Source organism: Tympanuchus pallidicinctus, unplaced genomic scaffold, assembly GCF_026119805.1.
Source record: "Tympanuchus pallidicinctus isolate F22 unplaced genomic scaffold, pur_lepc_1.0 scaffold1, whole genome shotgun sequence".
Classification (NCBI taxonomy): Eukaryota; Metazoa; Chordata; class Aves; order Galliformes; family Phasianidae; genus Tympanuchus; species Tympanuchus pallidicinctus.
The window spans coordinates 35,271,396-35,283,448 of record NW_026294618.1 but is presented as its reverse complement, the minus strand read 5'-3'; the positions used below and the strand labels follow the sequence as shown (position 1 = coordinate 35,283,448).

The 12,053-nt window shown below is 39.2% G+C and overlaps 1 protein-coding gene across 2 annotated transcripts in view; it reads left to right on the top strand.

Moving 5' to 3' along the window:
• The window catches only part of BACH2 (BTB domain and CNC homolog 2), a 182,590-nt gene that overhangs the window by 123,345 nt on the left and 47,192 nt on the right, over positions 1-12,053 (top strand). The gene's annotated exons all lie outside the window — the stretch shown is intronic.

Here is a 12,053-nt window from a genome sequence, read left to right as displayed (position 1 = left end):
GTTTCCAAATTACGTTTTTATATGTTTGGAATGTTCATACCAGACAGTATGACATTTAGCAGAAACATGCAATGGCATCAATACGCATTTCCTAAGAGATATTAATTAGCTGTGCATTGTGTATATGCATGCATGTGTATGTGTACACACATGTACATATATAAACATGCAGAAGTATATGCATATGCAAATACATGTCTACTTTTAAGACACAGTGCTGGAGCACAGTATGCCGTGATGGAAGAGCATTGTGTCATTCATAACAAAGTAGCAACTGTCCCAAATTTCATCAAGCAACAAATAGTTTGTTTAAAAAAAAATAGCGTTTTTTGGGCATATAACTGGGCAGTGTCTCTCTGGGACTTAAATTCTTCCAACTAATGACATGAATCTGTAGGTACACCTACCTGATCTTGACTTCTGATACTTACAAATTAACTGACTGCTTCCACAGTATTTTAATTGGGCTAATAGCAAAATCTTTCTCTAGTCTGTTTATAAAAAATTGTCTCTTGTTTTTGTGAAGCTATATCACCCATGTGGTCAAGTTCATTTAGAAATACTGGGTTTAATGCTGCATAACAATACTTGCGTTCTTCTGCAAGTCCAAAAAGCACAATACAGTGATTCAGTTGGAAGAATTTGTGGATTGGGTTTTTTATAATTTTTTTTTTTTATTTCAGCCCTAACAGTATGGGTTAGGTAAAGTTAGGGTACATACAAGCTGAGGGGGAAGAAGCAAGAAAAAAAAAGTGCTTGATTTTACATTGTAGACTGTTCCAGCTTTGATGTATGCGGAGAGAGGAACTCACTGCCAGGCACAAGAGTTTGCCATCTAGCTTATTCCCCTTTTTAGCACAAAAATTGCTGTAGGGTGTTGCAGGCGCTCAGAAGTATTGATTGTTTCCTAGCTTCTGTTTGTACTGTGTATTTTACCTAATAATAAGTAATGCTTTTAGATTAGCTGCATTTGAAATACTAATCAATAAGCTTTATAGATTTCTCACTTTGTACGTAAACATGACAGTCTCCAGCGGACTGAAAGAGTTTTATCCCAGATTGTTTATACTGTATAATTATCAATCTGTAGTGTAATCTCCTTGTCTTCATGTGTTTATGGGTTGATCCTGCTTTTTGCGGAGCTCCTTCAAATCTCATTAAAGGTATTCAACACCTTGCCACATAAGTGCTGGAATGTGCCAGCTAAGTCCTGCTGCATGTGGACTTCCCGGTGCTTCTTATTGTACATGAGCAATGTAAATAGGACTGCCTGCGTTATATCTCGTCACTGTTGCTAGCAGCTTCCTTCTGCAAAGCTATGTTTTGAGCCACAATACATCTGCCAGGCTTCAGGTGCACGGGGTTACAATTTTCTCACTGGGATGTTCTCAGAGACTGTAGTTGGGAAACCACTACCAAAGTGTTTCAGCTGAAGGGGAATCAAGTAGGGAAATAAAGCTTAAAATTATGTGTTGAATTTGCCAATGATTGAAATTTTTTTTAACTCTTCTCAAGCTCTAGTGCCCCCATGCTGTGGAGCAAATATGTGAAATCTCAGCTGGAAAAAGGTTTGGAGCTGTGGATGTGGCTGCCGCTGTCACTGTTCTCATGGAAATCCTTTCAACCAGCCAGACCAGGTTAAAACTTCTGAAAAGAAATCCCCATGCCACTGGTAGTTTCTGGCTAATGCTGCCTCTGAAATCTGGTTTCTGATAAACCAAGGGAGGCTTCAGAGCCGTGCTCTGCTCACTTTAACTCTATTTAGTGTGATATAGCAAACTGCTTTGCTGTAATGATCAGCCAGCAGCCGTTGGGAAGCAGAAACCTCGAGGTTTCCATCCTGCTCCTGACTTGTGTAAGCTGTAAGGTTGGGTTGCACAATGGCACATGTAGTTTGTTTAAGGTAAGCAAATTATGCACAGGAGCTGTTAAAAGAATATTAGGGTTGTCAAGTCAAGCAAGAAATGTTGTTACATGGCCTGCTCACCCTTCAGTTAGATTCTGTATGCATGCAAATTTGACATTCTTTAATTGCATGTCTCTGAAATCCATAGAAAATATAGCTTCTCAGTTTTCAGAAGAAAAAGCATACAGACTTTTCTTCTAAGAAAAGAGCTATTTGTTTGTATATCAAACACCGTTATCTCACAAAGATTGTCCAGACTGTAGGAGTGGGATACATTTCATCAGGCAGTCAAAGCTTCCATCGGTCACAGCTGCCTGAAGCATGTCCTTGGTCAAGGCTGCCATGATCTTGGGAGTGGGTGCCTGTAGAGACTGCCACTGCAGGGACAAGGCCCTCACTGTGTCGCTCTGGGCATTTAGGTCCTGGAGAGTTCTGTCCCATTGGGAAAAGAGAGAAAAGGCAGAAGGTAGGAATGGGCTGCGGTCACCGTGTTGTTGAGCATGATGAATGGCTTTGGGTTTTGTGGGTTTCCAAAAATTTCTGGGTTGTCTGCTTTGGTGGCTTCTTCTTCTCTACCAATAGTATGTTCTACTTAAACATAAATGAGTAAAAGTAGGTGGGCTGCACACTTACTATAAATAAGCCATTTAAGCCAACCCTCTGGTGCTTTTGGTGTACGTAAGTCATTAGGGCTGTACAAAATGGACAGTTTGACTTTTTATTAGACTTAGTGTTAAGACTTGGTAAGGTCTGAGTGTTACATGATAGGTATGAGAAAAGGGGGCACATGAACAGAAATACGAGTGTTAATGGGAGTGGCTTGCTTAAGAATAAACTGGAAAATAAGTGTTTATAACATATTGCATGAGAGAAAGGGAAAATGGAGAGAGAAGGGAAGCAGTTTGTCAGATGCTATTATTTACAGACTTAAATCATTTGAATCATGGGGCCCCAAATTGCTGACACTGACCTTTTGTAAGCAAAGCACAACACCTGCCAGTAGATTATAACTGTATGTTGGCACTGTACTCAGAACCAAAAAAGATGTTTTCCAAAGTTAGAACTGTTGTATTGGCATAATAGTGCATTTAATGTAAAAAGCATTGGATGTACTGAATTGCTGAAGAGTTTTCCATTAACTGCTCAAAAATTATGATTTTACGCTGTCATCAATTACAAAAAATCATTACTCCAGTACAAATCCATTCAGGTTAAGTGAAGAAATAGAAGAAGTGGTAAAACATTGATTAATCCAATATTAAAAAAAAATATATATAAGAAAGCAGGAAATGCAGAAATGTTTCCTTAGATTGTTTTTGTATGGAAGATAATGTATTCGTTACGTATGATGAAGTGGACGGAAGAGAAAGTTTGCTTCTTATAGAAAAAGAGGACTTGAAACAGGCAGGAGTGGTTGAAATTCAACATTCTGACAACAAATCCTAGTAATTTTTACATCCATAAGACTTAAAGGATATAGCTGAAAAGCTCTGGTAAGTGCTTGCTAATTTATAACAAATCTTGGGAAATAGAGGAAATTCCAGAAAATTGGAAGGCTGCCAACTGTATTTCCAATTTAAAAAAAAAAAGGGATGTCCCAGGGAACTGTAGGCTGCTTTAGCTTGGTGTCAGCCCTGGGTAAAGTAGCAGAACATCTATCTTAGGATCTGTCAAGGGAGAATTTGGAGGCTAATCCAGTAACAGTTGAAAAGAGAGCTTTCTAAACACACCAAGTCTCCATGATAAAGGCAGCTTTTAAGACCAGATGAGATGGTTGTTTCTGCCTTTCGGGTTTGTGACCCAGTGAAGGAATGCCCTGAGATTAAAGCTCCCATGGTAGAGCGTGCCAATTCAAATAGAAATAATCAAGCCACTCTGCTTCCCTGGGATAACATGTAGCTTAGATTTGAGTTTTGTATGTTAATCTCTTATTTGATTTGATGGCTTTTGCAGCTTTAAGTATGTCGAGTACATTGTAGTTTTGTGGGGGCAGAGAAACCAAATAAACTTGAAAAAGCTGCATTGCAAAGCTTGATAGATAATCTTAGTATCCTAAAATGAAGATAAAATCCTATTTCTCCTTACAGTGGTATTTGCAACTTTAATCCCTTGATCTTAACCATGGCAAAGACGCTTTTGTAAGCTCTTCTAAATCTTACAGAAGTAAAACTTCTCATCATCTTCTGCTGTTTTCACAGTCCTCTCCCAGACAGCAGGTGCAGACTGTAGGCACCCTCAGAACCAGAACTCCAATGCATCAAATCTTTACCCACAGGTTTCTTCAGCCTCCTGGTGTGTTCAGTCAAAATGCCCATTTGCATCCCACATCCTCTCTGCTTAGCCTGTTTGTAGCCTGTTAGGTGTTGGCAGCATAAGCGATGGTTTCCATGCGCCTTTCATTGGCAGATGATTTACTGTCGGCAACAGGAAAGGCAGTTCAGTTCCAGAGTAAGGATTGGACTATGGATAAAAGGAATTTAAACAGGAATCTAGGCATGTGCCAGATTGTGAAGATGATGGGAATACTTGCAGCTCTCGCTTAAAAGCTTCCAATAACAAAATGGCAATGCTCAGATTCTTGAAGGATCAAAAATGCCCTCAAAATCTCATGGTGTAGCTCTGCTAGACAGTCATTTCACTGAACTTCTGATCATTCCATGGTTATAAAAACATCTGAAAATAGTTACTTGCATATGTTGATAGGCTTTCCAGTGTTCAGAGGACATGAATCTGTGCATCTTACTACAGTAGTCAGTAGATCTTTTTTTATTTTTAGAATAGAAAAAAACTGTGATTTAAGGATAAGGAAATTATTTTCCTTCAGTACATATGCCATCAAAGACAAACATTATTGCTGTTATCCATTCAGTTGTCAAGAACTCAGCACAAGCAGATATTGACTCAGATACCATGGAGAACGCAGCACCTGTATTCTTTTCTATGAGTAGAAGCTGTGAATTTATTCCCTAAGAAATTCTGTCCCAAATTTAGCCCTGTCACCTACTGCATGTGGTCTTGCTCTTTGCTTGTTAATCAGAGCAGGCCTGTTCCAAAAGACACCCTGGTTTGTGTCCCACGGAAATATGACTGATATTTTAAATGCCTGCTAAGTTATAGCAAAGATGAAAAGTTTGCATTTTATGGGGGGGAAAAAAATCAAGATCCAATTTTTTTTTTTTTTTTTTTCAGAACAACTATGTAGTAAAACAGGAAAAAAAGTGGTCTTTTGTCATGTGTGTAACCTCTACAGTTTGAATAGTTGAAATCGTTAGCAGTGATTTTGGTCACAGCCTCAGATTAAGCCTCTTTAGCCAGTTCTGAAGGAAAAAACAAAACAAATCACTCAAAAAAAGCCAGTAATTGATACAGCTTGAGAAGTGAGGATAAAATTAACCAGGAAATGTAATTCTGAGAGAGAAGTTTTCTCCTCCAGAGGAATTTCACAAAAAAAGTGCTCATTTTAGATACTCATTCAACTGTAAGTACTGATAGCAGCCAAAAACAAATCTTCAGCATTGAATTGCCCTGAAGTTTTGAAAGGGTATGCTTCCTTGAGAACAACACACAAGGAAAATGAATAGTTTTGAACCCAGATAACTTCTTGTTGTAATATTTCACACAAAGAGGCTACAAAAAGAGTAAAATAGAAGCAATAGTTGTTTTAGCTCAGCCTGGCCTTCATGTTTATAGTCATAGTAGCAAAAGAGATTTAGAAAGAGAGGCATGTTCTTTACTATCCTAAAGTACGATGAGATATATATAAAACAAACAAAAGAAATCACTGGGTCAGTTTTTAATCTCTGATTCTTTAATCTAGCAATCCAGATTAACCAAGAGTAACCCAAAAGGTTGTGTTCTTTCCCCAACGTCCTGAAGCCTTTGGCCACTGTAGAAAAACATAATATGTTATTTGTTTTGATCCTGGCACTGTTTCAAGGTTGGGCATTTCCCATTCTGCTTTGAGTAAGCTATTTTGAGTAACAGATTTGGTTCCAGTCCCATTCCACCATAGCCAGCTACTGTAAGGGCCATGTAGAAGCCGTGAGAAGAGACTTTGTCAGGAAGGAGTTTTCCTGTGTTCCTCACTTTCCATATACATACATGTTTGTTGAGTGTGTCTGAAAAATAAGGACAGAGGTGTCTATCTTCCCCTACCCTGTCCACTATTGCTTCTTTCTTGAAGACATCACCATTTATATCACAAGAATATTGAAAATGCATGATGAACTAAGGCGAATTTAATGAGCTTAGGACAATTAGTAGCATAATTATTTTTTCTGAGTCAAAAATACACATGTACTTTCCTGTGTAGGCCTGCAGAGAACACTTATATATCTATGCATGTACCATATATGGACTTTAATTGAAAGTTAACGCCAGTCCCTAAAGACTGTGAGCTATCATTACAGCATTCTGCTGGATTACTCTCTCAAAAAACAATGACAACATAACTCTTTGAAGTCAAGAAACAGATTTTATCCATGTGTAGAACATAAATGTGTTTGGACTCTTCAAGATTGCCTCCACTAGGAATCCCTGCTTCATTATGGTACCAGCCTCTGAACAACCTGAAACACAGTTTCTGCAGAGTAGACGTCTGGGGGTTAAATAAACATTCTTTACAGAAGACTATGGCATCCTGACACCTATTTAAAAAAAAAAAAAAAAAAAAAAAAAAAGATCCATGGCACAGCTGAAGCTATAGTAGACTTTTACTTGTGTGCAGTCTTCTGATACCGAAACCACTGCAAGTAGCCAAAATATTTGGAGGATTGTCCCTGAGCTGTGAGCACTTGATTTGATTTGGAGACCAGCATTACCAAATGCTTCTTGGACCCTTAGCAGCTGCTTGAGTTTTCCTTATCCGTTCCCATTTCCAGCTGTGGTCAGATGAAGATTTGCTTTGAGGTGGTAAGATTAGAAGCACCAGCCATCACCTCAGCAGTAGTGCATGCCGGCTGCTACCAGCCATAAATGCTGTGTAATGTCTTTTCCATTTGGCTATATATCTTCTACTTTCTAGCTGAAGTTACTTGAACAATTGGAAAGATCTTATTTTTGAAGATATTCTTGCAAATGGCCCTGGCACCCACTGTAGCCTTGGCAGTAGGCAAGCCCATGTTGCCTGGCGGCTTTCTAGTCTATTTTCAATTATCTGGGGTGCAGAGAGAAGAAGGCATTAATACTGCTGAGGATGACATAGCAAATTACTACTGCTCCCTAACCTTTTTAAATTGCTAACGTTGTTGTAATCTGTAATTACAGAAATCAGTGTGAGAATTGTGGCACAGTATAATTATCTTTCCTGATACTTTATTGCTGTATGAATTATTAATCAAAATCAGTCTTGTATAGTATTTGCAGCAACTAAGAAGAATAATGTATAATTAAATTTCATTATTTCTATTTTTGTGCTGGTGTTTTATGATGTTGTAATTGATAATTAATTGGTTAAAAATTCACACAGTTCTTAGGAGTTTCATATGACTATGACTGCTTGGTATTCAGCATATATTAATTGAATAATGGGCTCACTGAGGAGACCTTTGTATGTAGTCTTCTGTCATTACAGTGAGCTCTCAAAAATGGTGAATTAATCATTAAGCCTTTCAATAGTTTCTTTTTAAAGGAAAGCAGTGACAATATAATCATATACTTTGTTGTTATATCTATAATTGAGAGATCATAATAACCAATTATAAGGATGGTCATTTTAGGAGCTCTGAAATTTCAGTTATTGATAAATTTCTTTAAAACCAAGGTGTTGATTGCACACATATTGTATCTTTTTGTAGAAAAAAATATTAGATGAGCAAGGGAGCCATGGAAAGTTATTCTCCTCCCACCTGCCATTTAAAAACAGTGCAGAAGCCTCTGGTGTCAGGGACACACACCACCTGTGGACAGGTGCTCCCTACTGCTTGCCCTCAAGCTTGCAGCTTCAATGTCCACAGCCATCTCCTGGAGCTGGAGACAGAGGGTGAGCACTTTAGGAGACATGTCTGGAGATGCTTGGTTTGGGATTTCACCTGCATTCACATCCATCAAATAATCACTGTCTACGACTGTGGTTGGCAGGCATGATCCCTGCCCAGGCAGTGTGCTTTTGGCCAGTGCTTTGGAGTGTGAATTTTCATTCCATGTAAACTTCTGCCCTGCATAACATCACCTTTTACGTGGATGATGTGCTGTCATATTTGTAACCTCAGAAGAAAAACATAGCAATCTTGCTATGACCTTTTATCTTCTATTTCGCATTTATTTTGTATAGTGTTTATCAAATTGATCATACATTTGGTCTTGAGGAGGGCTGTTTCTCCTTTGACAATCATATTTATCATTGTCCTCGTGAGGATTTCTATTCTCCTTGTTTCAACATGGGAAATTGGACGCACGTACCACACTACATTACACCAGAAGTGACTAGAAAATACATCATCTCTGTATTAAAATGTTTCTCTTTCTTAACTCTGCCTTTGCATCTTGCGTTCTTGGGTAGCCTTAAAGATCTAGGCTGTATGTCTTCTGTCTGACTTTTTCCTGAAAGACTACAAATGGGAATTTGGATTACAGATCAAATAGTCCCTGTTTTGCAGTGAGGGAAGTCAAACACTGCAACAGGCTGGCAAGGGATGTGGTGGGTTGTCCCTTCTTGTTGGTATTTCAGGCGCTGATGGACATGGTCCTGAGCAACCTGCTCTAGGTCATCCTGCTTTGAGCAAGGCACTGGGCTAGATGATCTCCAGAGATCCCTTCCAACCTCAACCACTCTATGAAAATCCATTTTTTCCTCTAATTGCCACCTGTGTGTGGGCCTTGGATTTAGTGCAACACCTTTGTAGTATCTAATGTTTTTTTTTTTGTATTGTCTTTCTGAATTTTCCAACAATCCTTATTGCCTTTGACATTTAAACTAATGTTATCCATTTCAATTTCACTGTCATGATTTATAGTCTTCTAGGTCACTCATCAGTGTAGGATCATCAGAAAGTTCTTGTTGGAAAGGATGTCAAGAGGTTTCTAGTGCAGCACCTAGCTGAAAGAAGGTCCAAAACCTCCAAGTATGGAGAGGACAAACTATGGATACCAGGTGAATTCAAGCATGTTGTGGGTGGTATGTCCATAGACACATATTAACAGCTTATGCTGTTTCATTTCTGGAGATATTTTACTATTAACCGGCTGAAAATAGCCTGTGTATTCCTTCTCTGTTAATACAGTTTAACCTAAGTGATTTCCAGTCTGATGCAGCTTCTTACCTTGTGACAATCAAGCTTCTCTAGCAGCCTTTTGTAAAGGCTTTATCAAAGGATTTCTGAAAGTCAACACTAATTACATATACCCGTGTTCCTTGCTGCTAATTTGACACACTTCAGGAATTCTAATAGAGCAGATCAGAGACATGACTTCTCTGTACAGAAGCCATGCTGCTTTGTCACGATGATAATTTGCTTGGTTAAGCATTCTGCACCTTTATCATGATCTAGATTTACTTTCCCATCTAATTAACCCCATTCTGTTGCCAGGACTTTCTGGTCTGTCATGATAATACTCTTTCTTTCTAACATTTTCCTTTAAAAACAGACAGAGCCTTGCCTACCCTCTACTCTTGTGAGACTGGAGCTGGGTTTCATGGTAGGCAATGTATTTTTGGTAGCAACTCAGAAGTTCCTGGAGAGCTTGGGGCAAGTGCCAACTCATACAGACAGCATGCTGCAAACCCAAGTGATTCAGATATTCCACGAATGACTTTTTAGGCCCCTGGAGGGTTTTTCAGCTCCGGGCTGTCCCTATCGCTGGACTCAGTCCCATCAAGGACTGTGGAAGCGTAGGGCAGGCAGAGTTCCACTTTGCTTCACCATAGTTGCTGGCCTTTATTTGCAGCTGCTTTTTTTTTTTTTTTTTTTTTTTTTTTTTTTTTTTTTTTTTTTTCAAGGTTTCAATGGTGCTTTCCTTGCCCACAGTAGCTCTTGCCATTTGCTGGAAACTTTTGTTTCAAAGAGGCTTTTTCTGGCAAGATGGTGACCTATATGCAAACAAATGCACAGCGTGTTCTTTCAGGCTGGAGAAAGGCTTGCTAAGTCATTCTCTCTTCAGTTTGAAGAAATACCAAGTGCATAACAATGACTTCCATGAAGAATGCTCTGCAAACTCAGCATAATATCAAATTCAGCAAAAAAAGTACACATTTTGAATTAACGCTGTATGAAAGAGTTCCAGCCCTGCTTGCTTGTTCAGAGCCAAGTCTTTGCTTTTCTCTTCTTGAGAGAGGAGAAAATAAAATGATTAACAATTTACATGCTTCTGTATTCCAAAACCTTACACTGGTCTTCTCCCTTTGCACTGACCCCTTTCTCTGTGAAAACGAGCAGTGTACCTCAGGGGCTTTAACATCTTGCTCCTGTCAGATAAAGCCATCTTGGATGGGAAACACCTTGTGCCTGGGGGTCAGTGGCAGCTCACGGAAAGGAAAAGAATGGAAATCACTTCCATTGAAAGATTAAAAGCTGTTAAATTGGTGGTCCTGAACCGTAGCCCTGCCCCAGCTTACCCCAGTGTAGCCTCAGCACTGCAGCAGCACATCAGTCGGGTTTGCTAGCAGACACACATGCCAGTGGGGAAATTCATTGTGGTACTGTCATCACCTCACAGGGTGTGCAACTAATTAAAAAAAAAAAAAAAAAAGCACCTGATGTGAGCTGTAGTTAAAAAGTAGGAAATTACTAATTAGTAACCAACTAATTCAGGGTTTGATTCACACAAATTGCAGTATTACTGTAAAAAAAGCGATTTCAAGCAAACAGTGATTTTTGTTTTAAAAAAAATAAAGGCACTGAAAATGTAATTGATGTTGTGTTAATTACCTGTCAGGTTTCAGGTTTCTTGTATGTTTCGTCACCATCTGATACTTACAGGCAGAAGACACGCCTGGAAAAAAGAAAATGTAAAGCTTTCCCCATTGCATTGTCATTTGCAACTCTCAGGTTTTCCCACTAGATTGTTCTTGTAAACTCTTGCATTTCATAGCACGCAAGAGTGACCACTTAGAACATCACTGTAGCACTATCGTTAGCATCAGAGTTCAGTTACACAGAAAGCTGTGAGTGGGATGAGCCAAGTATCATTTTCTCTGTGCCTTACCGTAGTGCTAATAAAATGATTGCTTGTCAGTTCTTCTCGTTAGTGTCACTGTACGATGTAAAAAAAAGAATGGATTTTCCTCTGGCTAAGAAATCCAACATGTAGCATGAAACAACAAGATGTCTCCCTCCCGCAGCTGTGTGCAGGTAGATGAGCAGCTTTGCATCTCATCTCTGGGTGTGAAGTCAGTAAAAGGAAGGTGGATGTCGCATTGTTTGTTTTTCTGTTAATGCAGGCATTTCAGTGTACCCAGAAACGTAGGCTGAGTCAGCATGTTGTAAATCTCCATTAGAGAGATGCTGTAAGCATTCCACTAAGAACTGTGATAATATGAGAGTTCCATAATGTTGGCAAAAATAACTCTTTGGAAAGAGGCATCGTAGCCAATGGCTTATAAATACGATAGAAGTGGGAAGATGGAGTTATCATTGAGAAGTTCAGGATATATTTACAAGCAGAACGCAGGTCCTGTTAAACCCATTCTTGTCTGGATTATCACTACCTTCTGAATGACACCTTAGGAAAACAGTATCCTGGTTTGAATGCAAGAGAAATAGTTTAAGATATTTTCTATCTGCCAACGTACCTGTCTATCATACTAGGAAAGGAAAATGCTGCAAAGATCCTCTTCAAAAAAAGTAGTGGAGGAGGGATTTTGCTTCCACTTTGCACAGTAGTCAAGTATTTGTGGCACAGCAGTGTTACACCAGAACATTCTCCTCTGTCACCCTCAGCTCTGAGTCATGCTGCTTGGAAGGCGGTTGTTTGTGACAAGAACAATTCCTTAAAATAGTTGAAGTTTGCACGTTTGCACTGCTTTCCTTTTGGCAGCAGGTAGACTGATACATACAAATAAACCTTTTTCCCATGTAAACCTTCAAACAAATGTTCAGTTTGTTTTCAGGTACCAAGTGTGCTTCAGCACAGCACGGGGTTTCCACTTGCTTAGTCAGAAAAGCTGAAGCAGGAAAGTAACGCAGACAGCATTCAGTCTGATGCTCAGTAG